We start from the raw sequence: 22,500 nt of genomic DNA, 5'->3' as shown, positions 1-22,500 counted from the left end.
GTTTTCCCAAAAATGGTTATTTCTAGTTTCAGCCAAACGGTCAAAAAAACATAGTTGTAATTTCAGAGTCTTAATTGTAGAGGGAAGTCAGCAGAATTGTGGTGTGGTTTTGTATCGCGAGGAGTCTAAACACACCGTTGTTTAAAAGGAACTGATCTGATAACATGTTCTACTTTCCTCTATTCGTTAGACTAGCTAGCAGCAATCTACCCATGGAGTCACATTTATTTACATTACATTACATTTACATTTATCAAACGTATAGATCTACATACTGCATGATACATGTTATTTGGAAACATGCTTTTCAAAAAAATCCCCCAAAAAGATCAACAATTAAATTAAAACACCAAATCAATGAAAACTCATACAGTTTATAGTACTTACCAATAGTAGGTAACTCCTCAAGGAAACATATGCAAATTCGGTGTGTTAGGATGTGAATATAGGCAAAGATCTCAGAAAATATATGACAATGTCCAGTCTACTAGTGCTGCTACGCCTCACGCAAACAGAGCTTACTGTATAACTGACCACTGACTGGTGCCTCGACCCTCTACCTCTGTTAGTACTGTAAACTGGGTGGGTATAGTAGAGTGCGGTAGGGTACAGTAGACTACAGTAGGGTACAGCAGACTACAGTAGGGTACAGTAGACTACAGTAGGGTACAGTAAGGTAGGGTGTAGTGGGGGCAGTAGGGTCCAGTAGACTACAGTAGGGTACAGTAAGGTAGGGTGTAGTGGGGGCAGTAGGGTACAGTAGACTACAGTAGACTACAGTAGGGTGCAGTAGACTACTGTAGGGTACAGTAGGGTAGGGTGTAGTGGGGGCAGTAGGGTAAAGTAGACTACAGTAGACTACAGTAGGGTGCAGTAGACTACTGTAGGGTACAGTAGGGTAGGGTGTAGTGGGGGCAGTAAGGTTAGGTAGACTACAGTATGGTACAGTAGACTACAGTAGGGTGCAGTAGGGTAGGGTGTAGTGGGGGCAGTAGGGTACAGTAGACTACAGTAGGGTGCAGTAGGGTAGGGTGTAGTGGGGGCAGTAGGGTACAGTAGACTACAGTAGGGTGCAGTAGGGTAGGGTGTAGTGGGGGCAGTAGGGTACAGTAGACTACAGTAGACTACAGTAGGGTACAGTAGACTACAGTAGGGTACAGTAAGGTAGGGTGTAGTGGGGGCAGTAGGGTCCAGTAGACTACAGTAGGGTACAGTAAGGTAGGGTGTAGTGGGGGCAGTAAGGTCCAGTAGACTACTGTAGGGTACAGTAGGGTAGGGTGTAGTGGGGGCAGTAGGGTACAGTAGACTACAGTAGGGTACAGTAGGGTAGGGTGTAGTGGGGGCAGTAAGGTACAGTAAACTACAGTATGGTTCAGTAGGGTACAGTAGACTACAGTAGGGTACAGTAGGGTGGAGTAGGGTACAGTAGGGTACAGTAGACTACAGTAGGGTACAGTAGACTACAGTATGGTTCAGTAGGGTACAGTAGACTACAGTAGGGTACAGTAGACTACAGTAGAGTACAGTAGACTACAGTAGGGTACGGTGTAGTGGGGGCAGTAGGGTACAGTAGACTACAGTATGGTTCAGTAGGGTACAGTAGACTACAGTAGGGTACAGTAGACTACAGTAGGGTACAGTAGGGTAGGGTGCAGTGGGGGCAGTAAGGTACAGTATACTACAGTAGACTACAGTAGGGTACAGTAGACTACAGTAGGGTACAGTAGACTACAGTAGGGTAGAGTAGGGTACAGTAGACTACAGTAGGGTACAGTAGGGTAGGGTGTAGTGGGGACAGTAGGGTACAGTAGACTACAGTAGGGTACAGTAGACTACAGTAGGGTACAGTAGGGTAGGGTGTAGTGGGGCAGTAAGGTGCAGTATACTACAGTATGGTTCAGTAGGGTACAGTAAGGTACAGTATACTACAGTATGGTTCAGTAGGGTGCAGTAAGGTACAGTATACTACAGTATGGTTCAGCAGGGTACAGTATACTACAGTAGGGTGCAATATGGTACAGTAGACTACAGTAGGGTACAGTAGGGTACATTAGGGTAGGGTGTAGTGGGGGCAGTAGGGTACAGTAGACTACAGTAGGGTAGGGTGTAGTGGGGGCAGTAGGGTACAGTATACTACAGTAGGGTGCAGTAGGGTAGGGTGTAGTGGGGGCAGTAGGGTACAGTAGACTACAGTAGGGTACAGTAGACTACAGTAGACTACAGTAGGGTAGGGTGTAGTGGGGGCAGTAAGGTACAGTATACTACAGTATGGTACAGTAGACTACAGTAGGGTACAGTAGATTATGGTAGGGTACAGTCAGGTACAGTAGACTACAGTAGGGTACAGTAGGTTATGGTAGGGTACAGTCGGGTACAGTAGACTACAGTAGGGTAGGGTGCAATGGGGGCATAAAGGTACAGTAGACTACAGTATGGTTCAGTAGGGTACAGTAGACTACAGTAGGGTACAGTAGGGTAGGGTGCAGTGGAAGCAGTAAGGTTACAGTATACTACAGTAGGGTACAGTATACTACAGTATGGTTCAGTAGGGTACAGTAGATTATGGTAGGGTACAGTCGGGTACAGTAGACTACAGTAGGGTAGGGTGCAGTAAGGTACAGTATACTACAGTATGGTTCAGTAGGGTACAGTAGACTACAGTAGGTAACAGTAGATTATGGTAGGCTACAGTCGGGTACAGTAGACTACAGTAGAGTACAGTAGACTGGAGTAGGGTACAGTAGACTACAGTAGGGTACAGTAGACTACAGTAGACTACAGTAGACTACAGTAGGGTACAGTAGACTACAGTAGACTACAGTAGAGTACAGTAGACTACAGTATGGTACAGTAGACTACAGTAGGGTACAGTAGACTACAGTAGGGTCCAGTAGACTACAGTAGGGTACAGTAGACCACAGTAGGGTACAGTAGACTACAGTAGAGTACAGTAGACTACAGTAGGGTACAGTAGACTACAGTAGGGTACAGTAGACTACAGTAGACTACGGTAGGGTACAGTAGACTACAGTAGACTACAATAGGGTACAGTAGGTGGTTATTTCTCGACCACATCAAGAGTTATGTGAGGCTCTCTTAGTAGTGGTACTTAGGTTGCGTCCCAAATGGCACCCTATTCCCTTCATAGTGCCCTACGTTTCACCAGGACCTACATAGGGATCCATTTGGCATGCACATTAAGTCTACTCTGCTTCACAATACTGCCGATTAACTAAAATGACAGGTTCCCTTCGAGCTCTGGAAAAGCCTGGAGATTTTCACTGCAAGACACAGATTGAATTGATGAAATGGAGGAAAGGACACCTGCTACTCATTAAACTGATAATATCAATAGCCAGCTGAATACTTCCTGGTTACAGCAGGACTGGTACTCATTAAACTGATAATACCAACAGCCAGCTGAATACTTCCTGGTTACAGCAGGACTGGTGCTCATTAAACTGATAATACCAACAGCCAGCTGAATACTTCCTGGTTACAGCAGGACTGGTACTCATTAAACTGATAATACCAACAGCCAGCTGAATACTTCCTGGTTACAGCAGGACTGGTACTCATTAAACTGAAAATAGCAACAGCCAGCTGAATACTTCCTGGTTACAGCAGGAAAGGATACCTTCAAGCTAGGTTCTTATAGTGTCCCAAATAGAATCCTTAACTCTACAGTTGAAGTCGGAAATGTACATACACCTTAGTAAAATACATTTAAACTCAGTTTTTCACAATTCCTGACATTTAATCCAAGTAAAAATGCCCTGTTTTAGGTTAGTTAGGATCACCACCTTATTTTAAGAATGTGAAATGTCAGAATAATAGTAGAGAGAATGATTTACTTCAGCTTTTATTTCTTTCATCACATTCCCAGTGGGTCAGAAGTTTACATACACTCAATTAGTATTTGGAAGCATTGCCTCTAAATTGTTTAACATGGGTCAAACGTTTCGGGAAGCCTTCCATAAGCTTCCCACAATAAGTTGGGGGAATTTTGGCCCAGTCCTCCTAACAGAGCTGGTGTAACTGAGTCAGGTTTGTAGGCCTCCTTGCTCGCATGCGCTTTTTCAGTTCTTCCCACAAATTTTGTATAGGATTGAGGTCAGGGCTTGACTTTGACTTTGTTGTCCTTAAGCCATTTTGCCACAACTTTGGAAGTATGCTTGGGGTCATTGTCCATTTGGAAGACCCATTTGCGATCAAGTTTAACTTCCTGACTGATGTCTTGAGATGTTGCTTGAATAAATCCACGTAATTTTCATACTTCATGATGCCATCTATTTTGTGAAGTGCACCAGTCCCTCCTGCAGCAAAGCACCCCCACAACATGATGCCGCCACCCCCATGCTTCACGGTTGGGATGGTGTTCTTCGGCTTGCAAGCCTCCCCCTTTTTCCTCCAAACATAACTATGGTCATTATGGCCAAACAGTTCTATTTTTGTTCCATTAGACCAGAGGACATTTCTCCAAAAAGTACGATCTGTCCCCATGTGCAGATGCAAACCGTAGTCTGGCTTTTTTATGGCAGTTTTGGAGCAGTGGCTTCTTCCTTGCTGAGCGGCCGTTCAGGTTATGTCGATATAGGACTCGTTTTACTGTGGATATAGATACTTTTGTACCTGTTTCCTCCAGCATCTTGTCAAGGTCCTTTGCTGTTATTCTGGGATTGATTTGCACTTCTCGCACCAAAGTACATTCATCTCTAGCAGACAGAATGCGTCTCCTTCCTGAGCGGTATGACGGCTGCATGGTCCCATGGTGTTTATACTTGCGTACAATTGTTTGTACAGATGAACGTTGTACCTTTAGGCATTTGGAAATTGCTCCCAAGGATGAACCAGACTTGTGGAGGTCTACAATTTTTTTTCTGAGGTCTTGGCTGATTTCTATTGATTTCCCCATGGTTTCAAGCAAAGAGGCACTGAGTTTGAAGGTAGGCCTTGAAACACATCCACAGGTACACCTCCAATTGACTCAAATTATGTCAATTAGCCTCAGAAGCTGCTAAAGCCATGACATTTTCTGGAATTTTCCAAGCTTTTGAAAGGCACAGTCAACTTAGTGTATGTAAACTTCTGACCCACTGGAATTGTGATACAGTGACTAATAAGTGAAATAATCTGTCTGTAAACAATTGTTGGAAAAATGACTTGTGCCATGCACAAAGTACATGTCCTAACTGACTTGCCAAAACTAGACTTTGTTAACAAGAAATTTGCGGAGTGGTTGAAAAACGAGTTTTAATGACTCCAACCTATGTAAACTTCCGACTTCAACTGTATATAGTGCTCTACTTTTCACTAGGGCCCATATGGCTCCATAGGAATCTGGTCAGAAGTAGTGCTCTATATAGAGAATAGGGGTCCATAGGACTCTGGTCAGAAGTAGTGCTCTATATAGGGAATAGGGGTCCATAGGGCTCTGGTCAGAAGTAAGCAAACACGAAAATGCTCATCCAGAGACAGCACTCCTAGTGGCCGGTGATTTTAATGCAGTAAAACTGAATTATGTTTTACCTCACTTCTACCAGCATGTCACCTGCACAACTAGAGGGATAAAACTCTAGATCACCTTACTCCACACACAGAGACACATACAAAGCTCTCCCCTCGCCCTCCATTTGGCAAATGGGACCATAACTATATCCTCCTGATTTCTGGTTACAAGCAAAAACTCAAACTGGAAGTACAAAGGAAAACTCAGCAGAGATCTGCCCAGTGACGTGAGCCTGCCAGACGAGCTAAATGCCTTCTATGCTCGTTTCGAGGCAAGTAACACTGAACCATGCGTGAGAGCACCAGCTGTTCCGGAAAACTGTATGATCACGCTCTCTCTGACCCTGTCTGTAATTTCTATATGTTTCAAGGAAATCACCATAGTCCCTGTACCAAAGAACGCCAAGGTAACCTGCCTAAATGACTACCGCCCCTTGGTACTCAAATCTGTAGACATGAAATGCTTTGAAAGGCTTGTCATGGCTCACATCAACACCATCATCCAAGAAACCCTGGACCCACTCCAATTTGTATACCGCCCCGCCCTCAACAGTTCCACAGATGACGCAATCTCTATTGCACTCCACACTGCACTTTCCCACCTGGACAAAAGGAACACCTACGTGAGAATGCTGTTCATTGACTACAGCTCAGCGTTCAACACCATAGTGCCCGCAAAGCTCATCACTAAGCTAAGGACCCTGAGACTGAACACCTCCCTCTGCAACTGGATCCTGAACTTCCTGACGGGCTGCCCCCAGGTGGTGAGGGTAGGCAACAACACATCCTCCACGCTGATCCTCAACATGGGGGCCCCTCAGAAGTGCGTGCTCAGTCCCCTCCTGTACTCCCCGTTTGCGCACAACTCCAACACCATCATTAAGTTTGCTGACAACATAACTGCGGTCGGCCTGATCACCGATGACGATGAAACAGCCTATAGAGAGGAGGTCAGAGACCTGACAGTGTGGTGCCAGAACAACAACCTCTCCACGAATGTCAGCAAGACAAAGGAGCTGATCGTGGACTACAGGAAAAGGAGGGTCGTGTTCAATTGGTTGAATCTGTGTTTAAAATTCACTGCTCGACTGAGGGACCTTACAGATAACTGTATGTGTGGGGTACAGAGATGAGGTAGTCATTCAAAAATCATGTTAAATGATATTATTGCACACAGAGTGAGTCCATGCAACTTATTTTGTGACTTGTTAAGCACATTTTAACTCCTGAACTTATTTAGGCTTGAATACTTACTGTATAATATTCATTCATTTCTAAACATTTCTAAAAACATAATCGACATTATAGAATATTATTAACATCATTAATAATTAACATTATTATCCACTTCGACATTATGGGGTATTGTGTGAAGGTCAGAAACCCAAAAAAATCTCAATTTAATCCATTTTAAATTCAGGCCTATAACACAACAAAATGTGACAAAAGTCAAGAGGTGTGAATACTTTCTGAAGGCACTGTAAATCTACACTTCCAGTTAGGAAGAAAGTCATTATAGAAATCTACACTTCCAGTTAGGAAGAAAGGCATTATGTAAATCTACATTTCCAGTTAGGAAGAAAGGCATTATGTAAATCTACTTCCAGTTAGGAAGAAAGGCATTAAAGGCACATGATATTCTAAAGAGAGAGGGGTGTGTACCAACTAGTACACTGCTTTCCATAAGATATACAACAACAGTCATCTGAAGGTTAGGGACTATGACAAGCTACCTACTGCACTGACATGAGGGGAATGAATGTGTAATTGGACAAAGTTTATGTTGACTATTTGACTTCAGCCAGGGAAATGTTTACACTAGTTTGAAAAGGTAATATAGACACTGTGGGGGTTTGTCTACAAGCCTAAATCATTTTGGTTTCTAGTAGGATATCTTTAGCCTGGGTACCAGTTTGTTTAGCTCTCATTCCACTCCTTACCACTCTTGTCAAATGACACATAGTACCAGGAGTGGAAGGTTCGCACAAACGGACTGGATTTCAGGCTAAAGAGATCCTACTGGAGACCAAAATGATTTAGGCTTGTAGACAACCCCCCCGCCCCAGTGTCTATATTACCTTTTCAAACTAGTGTAAACATTTCCCTGGCTTTGCCAAAGGGTACATTACACACATTAGACGAGGTACACTAGATTACAACATTGTCTTTTTTAGGCAAAGCAAAGAAGAGAATACCTTCTGCATATTTGCTCTAACAGATATCAGAGGATACGATTGAATTAAACAAATGGCCAAATGCTCCTAGTATTCTTAAAAGGGATTAGAAGGCTCAGAGCGTCTTACTTTAAGAGCATTGGTTGCTTTGTGGTTTAAACACGGTCTCTGTCTACGCAACCAATCTATTCTTTTCTATTCTGAATACACTATGCTCCCGAGTGGCGCAGCGGTCTGCAGGCACTGCATCTCAGTGCTAGAGGCATCACTACAGACACCCTGGTTCGAACCAGCCGTGATTGGGAGTCACATAGGACTGCTCACAATTGGCCCAGCGTCGTCAGGGTTTGGTAATCATTGTAAATAAGAATTTGTTCTTAACTGACTTGCCTAGTTAAATTAAGGTTAAATAAAATACAATAAAAAAAAAAAATGCTGACATCTCTCAAAGAATTCTCAAATTGGCCCACTATTTATATTTTCCTGAAATACACAAAAATTGGGGTATAAAATTAACATTTTCAAAAAGAATGAATGTATGTGTCGAATACTGCATAGTTATTAGACTATAGTGCTTCTAATAACAGATGTACAGTTAAAGTTTATCTCAGAAAGCTATTCTGAATATTTACTGCAACAGTAAGGTGACAAATGTATATTTCAGCTATATCTGAACTTGATTTATCATTCATCCTTATTGAAGATGTCTTCAATACTATAGTGGATCATGATTATGTCACGCCCTGATCTGTTTCACCTGTTCCTGTGATTGTCTCCACCCTCTCCAGGTGTCGTTTATTTTCCCCAGTGTATTTATCAAATCAAATCAAATGTATTTATATAGCCCTTCTTACATCAGCTGATATATCAAAGTGCTGTACAGAAACCCAGCCTCAAACCCCAAACAGCAAGCAATGCAGGAATAGAAGCACGGTGGCTAGGAAAAACTCCCTAGAAAGGCCAAAACCTAGGAAGAAACCTAGAGAGGAACCAGGCTATGAGGGGTGGCCAGTCCTCTTCTGGCTGTGCCGGGTGGAGATTATAACAGAACATGACCAAGATGTTCAAATGTTCATAAATGACCAGCATGGTCAAATAATAGTAATCACTGTAATATTTATCCCTGTGTTTCCTGTCTCTCTGTGCCAGTTTGTCTTGTATGTTCAAATCAACCAGCGTGTTTTTCCCTGTACTCCTTTTGCTAGTTTTCCTGGTTTTGACCCCTGTCTGTCTCTGGACTACTTCCCCACCGGCCTGATCATCCTGCATGCCCTGACCTTGATTCTTCCTGTGCTTCGGTACCTTTTGGACTCTGAACTTGTTTTGACCCTTTTTGCCTGTCCACGACCACTCTCTTGCTTTACTCTATTGGATTAATAAACATTGTAAGACTCCAACCATCTGCCTCCTGTGTCTGCATCTGGGTCTCATCTTGTGTCATGATAATATATAATAATATATATATATATAAAATAATATAATATATAATGATTACTTCATTTACAAAGTGGGCAAACTTAGAGATTCCAACAACGAACAGTGAGCCATCGTAATCATGCATATAAAAACGAATAATGACAAAAAAGCATTGTACGTTTTAATTTTATAACGTTTGTGTGAGAGAGGTGGAGAATTGATTGTCATCGATCAATAATGATAAACCTCCTGGCATTGATAACTTAGATGGGAATCTACTGAGGATGGTAGCTGACTCTATAGCCACTCCTATCTGTCATATTTTTAATCTGACCCTAGAGGAAAGTCTTTAACCTCAGGCCTGGAGGGAAGCCAAAGTAATTCCGCTACCCAAGAGTGGTAAAGTGGCCTTTACTGGTTCTAACAGCAGACCTATAAGCTTGCTGCCAGCTCTTAGCAAACTGTTTGAAAAAAATGTGTTTGACCAAATACAATGCAATTTTACTGTAAACAAATTAACAACAGACTTTCAGCTTGCTTATAGAGAAGGGCACTCAACATGTACTGCCCTGACTGATAATCAGTTGAAAGAAATTCATAAGATGATTGTGGGAGCTTTTTGTTAAATTTCAGTGCTTAGATGTTGTTGAAAACGTATGTCCCTTATCAATCTACACACAATACCCCCTAATGACAAAGCAAAAAAGGTTTTTAGATAATTTTGCAAAATTTATAAAAACAAATAATAAATAATGACATTTCACAATTACATAGGAACAGTGCCTTGCAAAAGTATTCACCCCCCTTGGCATTTTTCCTATTTTGTTGCCTTAAAACCTGGAATTAAAATAGTTTTTTGGGGGGTTTGTATCTTTTGATTTACACAACATGCCTACCATTTTGAAGAAGAAGACAAAGAAATAAGACAAAGAAATAAGACAAAGAAACTGAAAACTTGAGAGTGCATAACTATTCACCCTCCCAAAGTCAACACTTTGTAGAGCCACCTTTTGCAGCAATTACAGCTGCAAGTGTCTTGGGATATGTCTCTATAAAACTTGTCACATCTAGCCACTGGGATTTTTGCCCATTCTTCAAGGCAAAACTGCTCCAGCTCCTTCAAGTTGGATGGGTTCCTGCTGGTGTACAGCAATCTTTAAGTCATACCACAGATTCTCAATTGGATTGAGGGCTTTGACTAGGCCTTTACAAAACATTTAAATGTTTCCCCTTAAACCACTTGAGTGTTGCTTTAGCAGTATGCTTAGGGTCATTGTCCTGCTGGAAGGTGAAACTCCGTCCCAGTTTCAAATCTCTGGAAGACTGATGCAGGTTTCCCTCAAGAATGTCCCTGTATTTAGTACCATCCATCATTCCTTCAATTCTGACCAGTTTCCCAGTCCTTGCTGATGAAAAACATCCCCACAGCATGATGCTGCCACCACCATGCTTCACTGTGGGGATGGTGTTCTTGGGGTGATGAGAGGTGTTGGCTTGGCGCCAGACATAGTGTTTTCCTTGATGGCCAAAAAGCTACATTTTAGTCTCATCTGACCAGAGTACCTTCTTCCATATGTTTGAGGAGTCTCCACATGCCTTTTGGCATGCTTATTTTTTCTTTAAGCAATGGCTTTTTCTGGCCACTCTTCCGTAAATCACAGCTCTGTGGAGTGTACGGCTTAGTGGTCCTATGGACAGATACTCCAATCTCCACTGTGGAGCTTTGCAGCTTCTTCAGGGTTATCTTTGGTCTCTTTGTTGCCTCTCTGATAAATGCCCTCCTTGCCTGGTCTGTGAGTTTTGGTGAGCGGCCCTCTTTTGGCAGGTTTGTTGTGGTGCCATATTCTTTCCATTTTTTAATAATGGATTTAATGGTGCTCCGTGGGATGTTCAAAGTTTCAGATGTTTTCTTATAACACAACCCTGATCTGTACTTCTCCACAACTTTGTCCATGACCTGTTTGGAGAGCTCCTTGGTCTTCATGATGCTGCTTGCTTGGTGGTGCCCCTTGCTTAGTGGTGTTGCAGACTCTGGGGCCTTTCAGAACAGGTGTATATATACTGAGATCATCTGACAGATCATGTGACACTTAGATTGCACACAGGTGGACTTTATTTAACTAATTATGTGACTTCTGAAGGTAATTAGTTGCACCATATTTTATTTAGGGGCTTCATAGCAAAGGGGGTGAATACATATGCACGCACCACTTTTCCGTTTGGATTTTTCGTTTTGATTTTTTTTTTCATTTCGCTTCACCAATTTGGGCTATTTTGTGTATGTCCATTACATGAAATCCAAATAAAAATCCATTTAAATTACAGGTTGTAATGCAACAAAATAGTAAAAACGCCAAAGGGGGTGAATACTTTTGCAAGGCACTGTATTCAGAAGCTTTACTTTGTTGAAACACCTTTGGCCGCAATTACAGCCTCGAGCCTTCTTGGGTATGATGCTACAAGCTTGGCACACCTGTGTTTGGGGAGTTTCTCCCATTCTTCTCTGTAGATCCTCTCAAGCTCTGTCAGGTTAGATAGGGAGATTCACTGCACAGTGTCATGACGTTGGCCTCTTTTGGTACAGGGAGGACAGTTGACCCCCTCCCTTTTGCACCACCACCCAACCTACCTTCCCCCCAATCCACCCTGTGTGTAAAGGGTTGTAAAAACTCTAAAATTCCAGGAGAGTCTCTGGCCACATGGCCCATAGAGAGACAAAGGAAATTCTTCCAACTCATAGAATTGGAGAACCGAGCGACATGTGTGTGCTGGAGAAGGTATGGAAGATTGGTGAAGAATCCAGCTACGAACTGATCCGCTTGGTACAATTTTGTGATACTCAGAAGAGACAATATAGCCATATTACCATAAAACTGTTTATATAATAGCATCAGCTTGAGACTTGCATCATAATGGTTGCATAGAATGTATTAATAAGGATAAAGCTTTTGTAAGACATTGAGATGCTATGTACTGATGTAATGTGATAGAATTGTATTTCTGTAACCAAGTCTAGCTCAGTCACGGGCACGCCCCCAGGGACACATACAGGACCAGGCGTAATTTGACAAGCCTGTTCGATGGGCACTATAAAACACCCCCTGATTTACATTTCTTCAGACCAGGCCTCCACTCCATTGCGAGTTGGCCCATAGGTTTGACCATCCAAGTACTCTACTGAAAGTGAACTATACCACGTGGTTAACTTTTAGACTATCGAGACCGACAGAATAAGAACAAGTCTTTGATATTAATTATTAGTCTGCAGCTAAGTAAATTATATCATCGAACGCGAAGACCAACGAAACATCCATTCTATGACGACATTAATGAATGTCGCTCTGAAAGATCCATTCTAACCGAGAGAGAGAGAGAGAGAACGCGGACAAAACTCCCCAACAGAACAGAACTCTCGAACAAGGATCACGACGACACATGAGCGTAAATATATATTGATTGCAATTGTTCCCGAATGAGTGAGCCTTCAATTGTCAATTGTTAATATTAATGAACTCTGTGTAACTTCTCAGCTGACCGTTTATGACCCATTGTCTAACAGACCAGCCATGCTTGTTAGCCATTAGGGCACATTACTATACCAATCCTTTGTGACGATAATTACTGTTTGTATGTTTTCTGTTAATTACTTAGTGTAGTAAATAAATGATTTTAAGACAATTGATGTATGGATGATTTTAGTAAAGACTGGGTTCGTGCAGATACAACAATTTACGACGTTTGGAATGAGACTGGACTCGAGGTAAAATACACCATTTAAACCAGAAGATAATCGGCCTATACTATAATAGGATATAATATTATAGTACAGGAAAGTTATATTAGGAAAATTATAGCTTTGTAATCTGAATATTCTCCTTGGTGCCCCGATCTCCTAGTTAATTACAATTAAACGATTAATCAGTTTAATCGCGTGATAATAATTACAGGGAGCTAATTGATAAACATATCTTCAGTTTAATGGTACCCCCAAAGACACGACAACAGCTATTGGTCTCTGCAGAGATATTCGATTGGGTTCAATTCCGGGCTCTGGCTGGGCCACTCAAGGACATTTAGACACTTTTCCCGAAGCCACTCCTAAGTTGTCTTGGCTGTGTGCTTAGGGTCGAAGTAAACGTTCGCCCCAGTCTGAGGTCCTGAGCGCTCTGGAGCAGGTTTTCATCAAAGATCTCTCTGTACTTTGGTCTGTTTATCTTTCCCTCAATCCGGACTAGTCTCTCAGTCCCTGCTGCTGAAAAACATCCCCACAGCATGCTGCTACCACCACCATGCTTCACCATAGGGATGGTGCCAGGTTTCCTCCAGATGTGACGCTTGGCATTCAGGCTAAATATATCAATCTTCGTTTCATCAGACCAGAGAATCTTGTTTCTCATGGTCTGAGAGTCCTTTAGGTGCCTTTTGGCAAACTCCAAGTGGGCTGTCATGTGCCTTTTACTGAGTGGCTTCCGTCTGGCCACTCTACGATAAAGATTTGATTGGTGGAGTGCTGCAGAGATGGTTGTCCTTCTGGAAGGATGTTCTATCTCCACCATCGGGCTCTTGGTCACCTCAGTGACAAAGGCCCTTCTCCCCCGATTGCTTAGTTTGACTGGATGGCCAGCTGTAGGAAGAGTCTTGGTGGTTCCAAACTTCTTCCATTTAAGAATGATGGAGGCCACTGTGTTAGACAGGTGTGTGCCATTCCAAATAATGTCCAATCAATTGAATTTACCACAGGTGGACTTCAAGTTGTATAAACATCTCAAGGATGATAAATGGAAACAGCACCTGAGCTCAATTTCGAGTGTCATAGCAAACAGTCTGAATACTTATGTATTTTTGATTTTTATTGCAATTTTTGAAATGTGTAAAAACTTTTTTTTTTTTTATATATTTATGTGTTGATTTGTGCAGGGCACATTTGAAAAAAAAAATTAAGATCACAGGGGCCTCCCGAGTGGTGCAGTGGTCTAAGGCTGACACGACTTCTGCCGAAGTCGGTCCCTCTCCTTGTTCGGGAGGCGTTCAGAATAAATTACCTTGCACACTCATCTCTGCTCTCCTCCGCCTGATTCCATGCACCAATTACCCACAGCCTGACAGAAACATGCACCCCAAAATGGAGTCAGCAGGAGCAGTTACCCCGTTACTAAGGGTTGAGGAGCGCGTCCACAACATCTCGGCACCACTATGGATCACGTCCTTCAGACTATGGAGCGCTGGGAGAGCAGAGGAGTTCCTCCAGCGCCTCCACCAGCACAACCAAGGACACCACTGATCACCCCTCCTTCACCCGGTTCCAGTGGGATTCGGCTCTCCCTTCCGAAGGAGTACGATGTCAGGGTTTCCTACTCCAACTGGAGCTCTACCTGGCGCCTGTGCACTCCTTCGAGCTGCGAGGTCGTGTCCTCCCTCGTCTCCTGTCTCTCAGGGAAAGCCCTGGATTGGGCCAACGCTGTATGGGAGGACGGAGGAGCGGTGCTGGACCAATTCGAGGATTTCATCCACCGCTTCAGGGCAGTCTTCGACCACCAGCCTGAGGGTAGAGCGGTGGGTGAACATCTCGTGCACCTGAGGCAGGGGACGAGGAGCGCACAGGAGTTCCCATTGGACTTCCGGACCCTGGCTGCCAGCACGGGGTGGAATGACAGGGCCCTATTCGATCACTACCGTTGTAGTTTGCGTGAGGACGTCCGTCGGGAGTTGGCCTGTAGGGACACAACTCTGACCTTCGACCAGCTGGTGGACATGTCCATAAGGTTGGATAACCTGCTGGCTACCCGCGGATGTCCAGATCGGGGTCTGTCGATTCCATCCCCCAGCACGACCGCTCCGACGCCCATGGAGTTGGGAGGTGCTACAATTAGGGTGACCGGAGGAGAGGCCGATCCATGCACCATCTGTGGCCGCAGAGGGCACACTGCCGAACGGTGCTGGGGAGGTTCCTCTAGGAGTCGAGGCAGCAGGCAGTTTCACCCCAGCTGAGTCGGCACCAGGCTCACCTAGAGCCCCCTGTTGCTCACATGTTTTTGTTTATTAATTTTCCTGAGTTTTCACCGCATTCCCAGCATAAGGCGCTTGTAGATTCAGGCGCATCTGGGGATTTTATTGATAGATCATTTGCCCATAGTTTAGGGATCCCCATTGTTCCTGTGGATATGCCTTTCCCTGTGCACGCCTTAGATAGTCGACCATTAGGGTCAGGGCTAATTAGGGAGGCCACCGCTCCACTGGGCATGATTACGCAGGAGGGTCACATGGAGCGAATCAGTCTCTTCCTTATTGATTCTCCTGCGTTTCCCATGGTGCTGGGCCTACCCTGGTTGGCCTGTCAAGACCACACTATTCGTGGCAAATTAGGGCTCTCACAGGGTGTTTAGGGGTTTCTATCGGTGCTACTACGGTGGAAAGTCCAGAACAGGTCTCCACCGTGCGCATCTCCTCTGAATATGCCGATTTGGCTCTCACCTTCTGTAAGAAGAGGGCGACTCAATTACCACCCCATCGGCGGGGGGATTGCGCGATAAATCTCCTGGTAGACGCAGCACTTCCCAGGAGTCACGTGTATCCCCTGTCGCAAAAGGAGACGGCGGCTATGAAAACATATGTCTCCGAATTTCTGGGGCAGGGGTACATTTGGCCCTCCACTTCACCTGCCTCCTCAAGTTTCTTTTTTGTGATGAAGAAGGATGGAGGTCTGCACCCGTGTATTGACTATCGAGGCATCAACCAAATCACTGTGAGGTACAGTTACTCGCTACCTCTCATTGTCAGTGTGATCGAGTTGAGCATGTGTCCCTGGTGTGCAGGGTGCTTGGTCGACTGTTGGAGCATGACCTGTACGTCAAGGCTGAGAAATGCCTGTTCTTTCAACAGTCCGTCTCCTTCCTAGGGTACCGCATTTCCACTTCAGGGGTGGAGATGGAGAGTGCCCGCATTTCAGCCGTGCGTATTTGGCCGACTCCCACCACAGTAAAGGAAGTGCAGCGGTTTTTAGGGTTTGCCAACTACTACCGGAGGATAGGTAGCGGCTCCCATTACGGTTTGCCAACTACTACCGTTGGTCAGGTAGCGGCTCCCATTACCTCACTGCTGTAGTGGGGAACGGTGCGTTTGCAGTGGTCGGCTGAGGCGGACAGGGCTTTTGGTCAGCTGAGGGCTCTGTTTACCTCGGCTCCGGTGCTGGCTCATCCGGATCCCTCTTTGGCGTTCATAGTGGAGGTGGACGCGTCCGAGGCTGGGATAGGAGCCGTGGTCTCTCAGCGCTCGGGTACGCCACCAAAGCTCCGCCCCTGTGCCTTCTTTTTGAAGAAGCTCAGCTCGGCGGAGCGAAACTATGACATGGGGGACCGGGAGCTGTTGGCTGTCGTCAAGGTTTTGAAGGCATGGAGACATTGGCTTGAGGGGGCTAAACACCCTTTTCTCATCTGGACTGACCACCACAATCTGGGGTACATCCGGGCGGCGAGGAGACTGAACCCTCGCCAGACAAGGTGGGCCATGTTCTTTACCCGTTTTGTCTTCACCATGTCCTACAGACCAGGTTCCCAGAACGCTAAAGCAGACGCACTGTCCCGGAGGTATGACACAGAGGAGCAGCCCATGGATCCCACTCCCATACTTCCGGCCTCTTGCCTGGTGGCACCTGTAGTGTGGGAGCTGGATGCGGACATCGAGTGGGTTTTACGTACAGATCCCACTCCCCCGCAGTGTCCAGCTGGGAATCTGTACGTTCCGTCTGCTGTCCGTGACCGTTTGATCTATTGGGCCCATACGTCACCCGGGCATCGGTCGGACAGTGCACTGTCTTAGTGGGAAGTACTGGTGGTCCACTTTAGCTAAGGACATGAGGGTTTATGTCTCCTCCTGCTCGGTGTGCGCCCAGTGCAAGGCCCCTAGGCACTTCCCAGAGGGAAGTTACTCCCTTTGTCCGGTCTCCCTACGGCCCTACAGACTGTGGAAGCCCTGTTTACACACGTCTTCCGGCACTATGGGGTGCCTGAGGACAAAGTATTTGATCGAGGTCCCCAGTTCACGTCAAGGGTCTGGAGGGCGTTCATGGAATGTCTGGGGGTTTCGGTCAGCCTTACCTCAGGTTTTCACCCCGACAGTAACGGGCAGGTGTAGAGAGTGAACCAGGATGTGGGTAGATTTCTGCGGTCCTATTGCCAGGACCGGCCGGAGGAGTGGGCGGCGTTCGTGCCCTGGGCAGAGATGGCCCAGAACTCGCTCCACCACTCTTCCACTAACCTCTCCCCCTTCCAGTGCGTACTGGGGTACCAGCCGGTCCTGGCGCCTTGGCATCAGAGCCAGATCGAGGCTCCTGCGGTGGATGACTGGTTTAGGCGCACTGAGGAGACCTGGGACGCTGCTCATGTGCACCTTCAGCGGACCGTGAGGTGCCAGAAAACCTGCGCAGATCGCCACCGCAGTGAGGCTCCGGTGTTCGCACCGGGGGACCGGGTCTGGCTCTCGACCCTCCCCTGCCCCTCCCCTGCCCTGCCAGAAGCTGGGCCCGCGGTTTGTGGGGCCATTCAAAGTCCTGAGGAGACTGAACGAGGTATGTTACAGGTTACAGCTTACCTCCGATTATCGAATTAACCCCTCGTTTCATTTGTCTCTCCTCAGGCCGGTGGTGGCTGGTCCACTCCAGGAGACTGAGGTGCGGGAGGTTCCTCCGCCCCCCTTTGGACATCAAGGGGGCCCCGGCGTATGCAGTTCGATCCATACTGTATTCGAGGCGTCGGGCGAGGGGCCTTCAGTATCTCGTGGAGTGGGAGGGGTACGGTCCGGAGGAGAGATGCTGGGTGCCAGTGGAGGACGTATTGGACCCCTCAATGCTGCGGGAGTTCCACCGTCTCCATCCGGATCGCCCTGCGCCTCGTCCTCCAGGTCATCCCTGTGGTCGGTGTCAAGGGGGGGGGGGGTACTGTAGTATTTGTTTTATAAAGGTGCTGTTCGTGGTACACTCATCTCTGCTCTCCTGCGCCTGATTCCATGCACCAGTTACCCACAGCCAGACAAAGGCACTGCATCACGGAGGCGTCACTACAGATTCCAGGCTGTGTCACAACCGGACATGATCAGGAGTCCCATAGGGCGGCGAACAATTGGCCCAGCGTCGTCCGGGTTAGGGGAGGGTTTTGCCGGATGGGCTTTACATACCTCACTGCACTGTAGCGACGCCTTGTGACGGGCCGGGTGCGTGCAGGCTGACTTCGGTCGTCAGTTGAACGGTTTTTCCTTCGACACATTGGTGCAGCTGGCTTCCGGGTTAAGAGGGCGGGTGTTAAGAAGTGCGGTTTGGTGGGTTTCAGAGGACGCATGACTCGACCTTTACCTCTCCCAGCCTGTTGGGGAGTTGCAGCGATGAGACAAGATCAAATTTGGGGAGAAAAATAAACTATATATATATATATATATATATATATATATATATATATATATATATATATATATATATATATATATATAAAGATCACTAAATTTAAAGACTTTGAGACTGAAATGTAGCCGTTACTTTCCACTGATTCCCTTTGGCATTGGTGAAGATCAAATCAGACGGTAGAGTAGGGATTCATCCAAAATGGCACCCTATTAAACCCTATATAGTGCAATACCTTTCACCAGACCCCTATGGGACCTGATAAAACGTATTTCACTATGAAGGGAATAAGGTGCTATTTGGAACATATCCTAGTGACCAGTGGTGTAAAGTACTTCAGTAAAAATACTTGTAAGGACTACTTAAGTCGTTTTGGGGGTTATCTGAACTTTATTTTACTATTTATATTTTTGACATCTTTCACTTTTACTTCACTACATTCCTAAAGAAAATAATGTACTTTTTACTCCATACATTTTCTCTGACACCCAAAAGTACTCGTTCCATTTTTCATGCTTAGCAGGACAGGAAAATGGTCTAATTCACACACTTATCAAGAGAATATCACTGTTCCTCCTTACTGCCTCTGATCTGTTAGACTCACTAAACACACGCTTATTTTAAAATATATATATACTGCTCAAAAAAATAAAGGGAACACTTAAACAACACAATGTAACTCCAAGTCAATCACACTTCTGTGAAATCAAACTGTCCACTTAGGAAGCAACACTGATTGACAATAAATTTCACATGCTGTTGTGCAAATGGAATAGACAACAGGTGGAAATTATAGGCAATAAGCAAGACACCCCCAATAAAGGAGTGGTTCAGAAGGTGGTGACCACAGACCACTTCTCAGTTCCTATGCTTCCTGGCTGATGTTTTGGTCACTTTTGAATGCTGGCGGTGCTTTCGCTCTAGTGGTAGCATGAGACAGAGTCTACAACCCACACGAGTGGCTCAGGTAGTGCAGCTCATCCAGGATGGCACATCAATGCGAGCTGTGGCAAGAAGGTTTGCTGTGTCTGTCAGCGTAGTGTCCAGAGGCGCTACCAGGAGACAGGCCAGTACATTAGGAGACGTGGAGGAGGCCGTAGGAGGGCAACAACCCAGCAGCACGACCGCTACCTCTGCCTTTGTGCAAGGAGGAGCAGGAGGAGCACTGCCAGAGCCCTGCAAAATGACCTCCAGCAGGCCACAAATGTGCATGTGTCTGCTCAAACGGTCAGAAACAGACTCCATGAGGGTGGTATGAGGGCCCGACGTACACAGGTGGGGGTTGTGCTTACAGCCCAAAACCGTGCAGGACGTTTGGCATTTGCCAGAGAACACCAAGATTGGCAAATTCGCCACTGGCGCCCTGTGCTCTTCACAGATGAAAGCAGGTTCACACTGAGCATGTGACAGACGTGACAGAGTCTGGAGACGCCGTGGAGAACGTTCTGCTGCCTGCAACATCCTCCAGCATGACCGGTTTGGCGGTGGGTCAGTCATGGTGTGGGGTGGCATTTCTTTGGGGGGCCACACAGCCCTCCATGTGCTCGCCAGAGGTAGCCTGACTGCCATTAGGTACCGAGATGAGATCCTCAGACCCCTTGTGAGACCATATGCTGGTGCGGTTGGCCCTGGGTTCCTCCTAATGCAAGACAATGCTAGACCTCATGTGGCTGGAGTGTGTCAGCAGTTCCTGCAAGAGGAAGGCATTGATGCTATGGACTGGCCCACCCGTTCCCCAGACCTGAATCCAATTGAGCACATCTGGGACATCATGTCTTGCTCCATCCACCAACGCCACATTGCACCACAGACTGCCACCTCATCAGGAGCATGCCCAGGCGTTGTAGGGAGGTCATACAGGCACATGGAGGCCACACACACTACTGAGCCTCATTTTGACTTGTTTTAAGGACATTACATCAAAGTTGCATCAGCCTGTAGTGTGGTTTTCCACTTTAATTTTGAGTGTGACTCCAAATCCAGACCTCCATGGGTTGATAAATTGGATTTCCATTGATTATTTTTGTGTGATTTTGTTGTCAGCACATTCAACTATGTAAAGAAAAAAGTATTTAATAAGATTATTTCTTTCATTCAGATCTAGGATGTGTTGTTTAAGTGTTCCCTTTATTTTTTTGAGCAGTGTTGTCACGTCCTGACCAGTAGAGGGTATAGTTGGGTCAGGACGTGGCAGAAGGGAGTGTGTGTTTTATTGTTTCATTGATTTTGGCCGTGTAACTTCCAATCAGGCACAGCTGTAGAGGGTTGTGGTTGATTGGGAGTCACACATAAGTTGCCTACGTTTCCTTTGTGTTTCGTGGGTAATTGTGCTTGTCACTGTGGTTGCACCTGACAGGACTGTGTTGGCTGTCAGTTTTGTTGTTTTTGTAAATTGCGTAGTGTTCGTTTAATTAAATATGACGAACCCTAACTCCGCCGCATTTTGGTCCACTTCTTCCATAGACAGCCGTTACAGAATTACCCACCAAACCAGGACCAAGCGGCGGAAGAGGAAGGAGCAGCAGGAGTACAGCGTTATGGACGAATGGATTTGGGAACAAATCCTGGACGGAGAGGGACCATGGACTCAGGCTGGGGATTATTGCCTCCCGCAGTGGGAGATTGAAGCGGCGAGAGCGGAGAGGCGCTATTACGAGGAGAGAGAGCGCAACGAGCGTGAGAGGCAGCCCCAATAATTTTTTTGGGGGGGGCACACGGGACAGTCGGTGGAGCTGAGGTCGGAACCAGAGCCAGTCGGGATGACATTGGAGGTGAGCGAGGGATATGAGACAGAGACTGTGACGGGGTTAATGGGGAAATTAGGAGAGAGAGAGAGATGAGAGAGCTGCTAGTGTGGTGCATAAAGTACGGCATTCGCCCTAATGAGCGTGTCGTGGGAATGATGTCACCTGAGGCAGCTCTCCATACTCGTCCTGAGGTGCGTGCTGGTTGTCTGGTAAAGACTGTGCCTGCGCCCAGAAACAGGCCTCCTGCATGTCTTCCCAGCCCTGCACGTCCTGTGCCTACGCCCAGAACCAAGCCTCCTGCATGTCTTCCTATCCTGGTCAAGCCCGTGCCTCCTCCACGGACCAGTCCTCCAGTGGGTCTCCCTATCCTGGTCAAGCACGTACCTCCTCCACGGACCAGTACTCCAGTGGGTCTCCCTATCCTGGTCAAGCCCGTGTCTCCTCCACGGACCAGTCCTCCAGTGGGTCTCTCCACCCTGGTCTCTCCTGTGCCACCTCCTCAAACCAGGCATCCAGCGGGTCTTCCCAGACTGGTGAGTCCAGGGCCTGCGCCCAGAGCCAGGTCTCCGTTATGTCTCCCCAGCCTGGTGAATCCTGAGCCGGAACGGCCAGAGTGGCCAGACTGCCCGGAACTGCCGGAGTGGCTAGACTGCCCGGAACTGCCGGAGTGGCCAGACTGCCCTGAACTGCCGGAGTGGCCAGACTGCCCTGAACTGCCGGAGTGGCCAGACTGCCCTGAACTGCCGGAGTGGCCAGACTGCCCTGAACTGCCAGACTGCCCCGACTGCCCCGAGCGGCCAGAGTGGCCCGACTGCCCGGAACGGCCTGCACCTGAGCCACCTCCAGGATAGGTGGGTTGGGGAGGGAGGGTGTAGCACAGTGCCGTCGGTGACGGCAGCCACCCTCCCTTCCCTCCCTTATTGTTTAGGTGTTCTTTTTTGTTGGGGATTTTCTTGTGTTTTCCTTTTTTAGGTGCATCCCGGGGTCTGCACCTTGAGGGGGGGGTACTGTCACGTCCTGACCAGTAGAGGGTGTAGTTGGGTCAGGACGTGGCAGAAGGGAGTGTGTGTTTTATTGTTTCATTGATTTTGGCCGTGTGACTTCCAATCAGGCACAGCTGTAGAGGGTTGTGGTTGATTGGGAGTCACACATAAGTTGCCTACGTTTCCTTTGTGTTTCGTGGGTAATTGTGCTTGTCACTGTGGTTGCACCTGACAGGACTGTGTTGGCTGTCAGTTTTGTTGTTTTTGTAAATTGCGTAGTGTTC

At 46.5% G+C, this 22,500-nt stretch overlaps 1 protein-coding gene across 2 annotated transcripts in view; it reads right to left on the bottom strand.

Annotated features, from left to right (window-relative positions):
• Nucleotides 1–22,500, bottom strand: part of LOC106578757 (zinc finger MIZ domain-containing protein 1) — a 396,722-nt gene that overhangs the window by 111,046 nt on the left and 263,176 nt on the right. The gene's annotated exons all lie outside the window — the stretch shown is intronic.

This window comes from Salmo salar, chromosome 19, assembly GCF_965601325.2.
Source record: "Salmo salar chromosome 19, fSalSal1, whole genome shotgun sequence".
NCBI lineage: Eukaryota > Metazoa > Chordata > Actinopteri > Salmoniformes > Salmonidae > Salmo > Salmo salar.
Note: the sequence above shows the minus strand (reverse complement) of the source record. Positions and strands in the feature narration are given on the sequence as shown.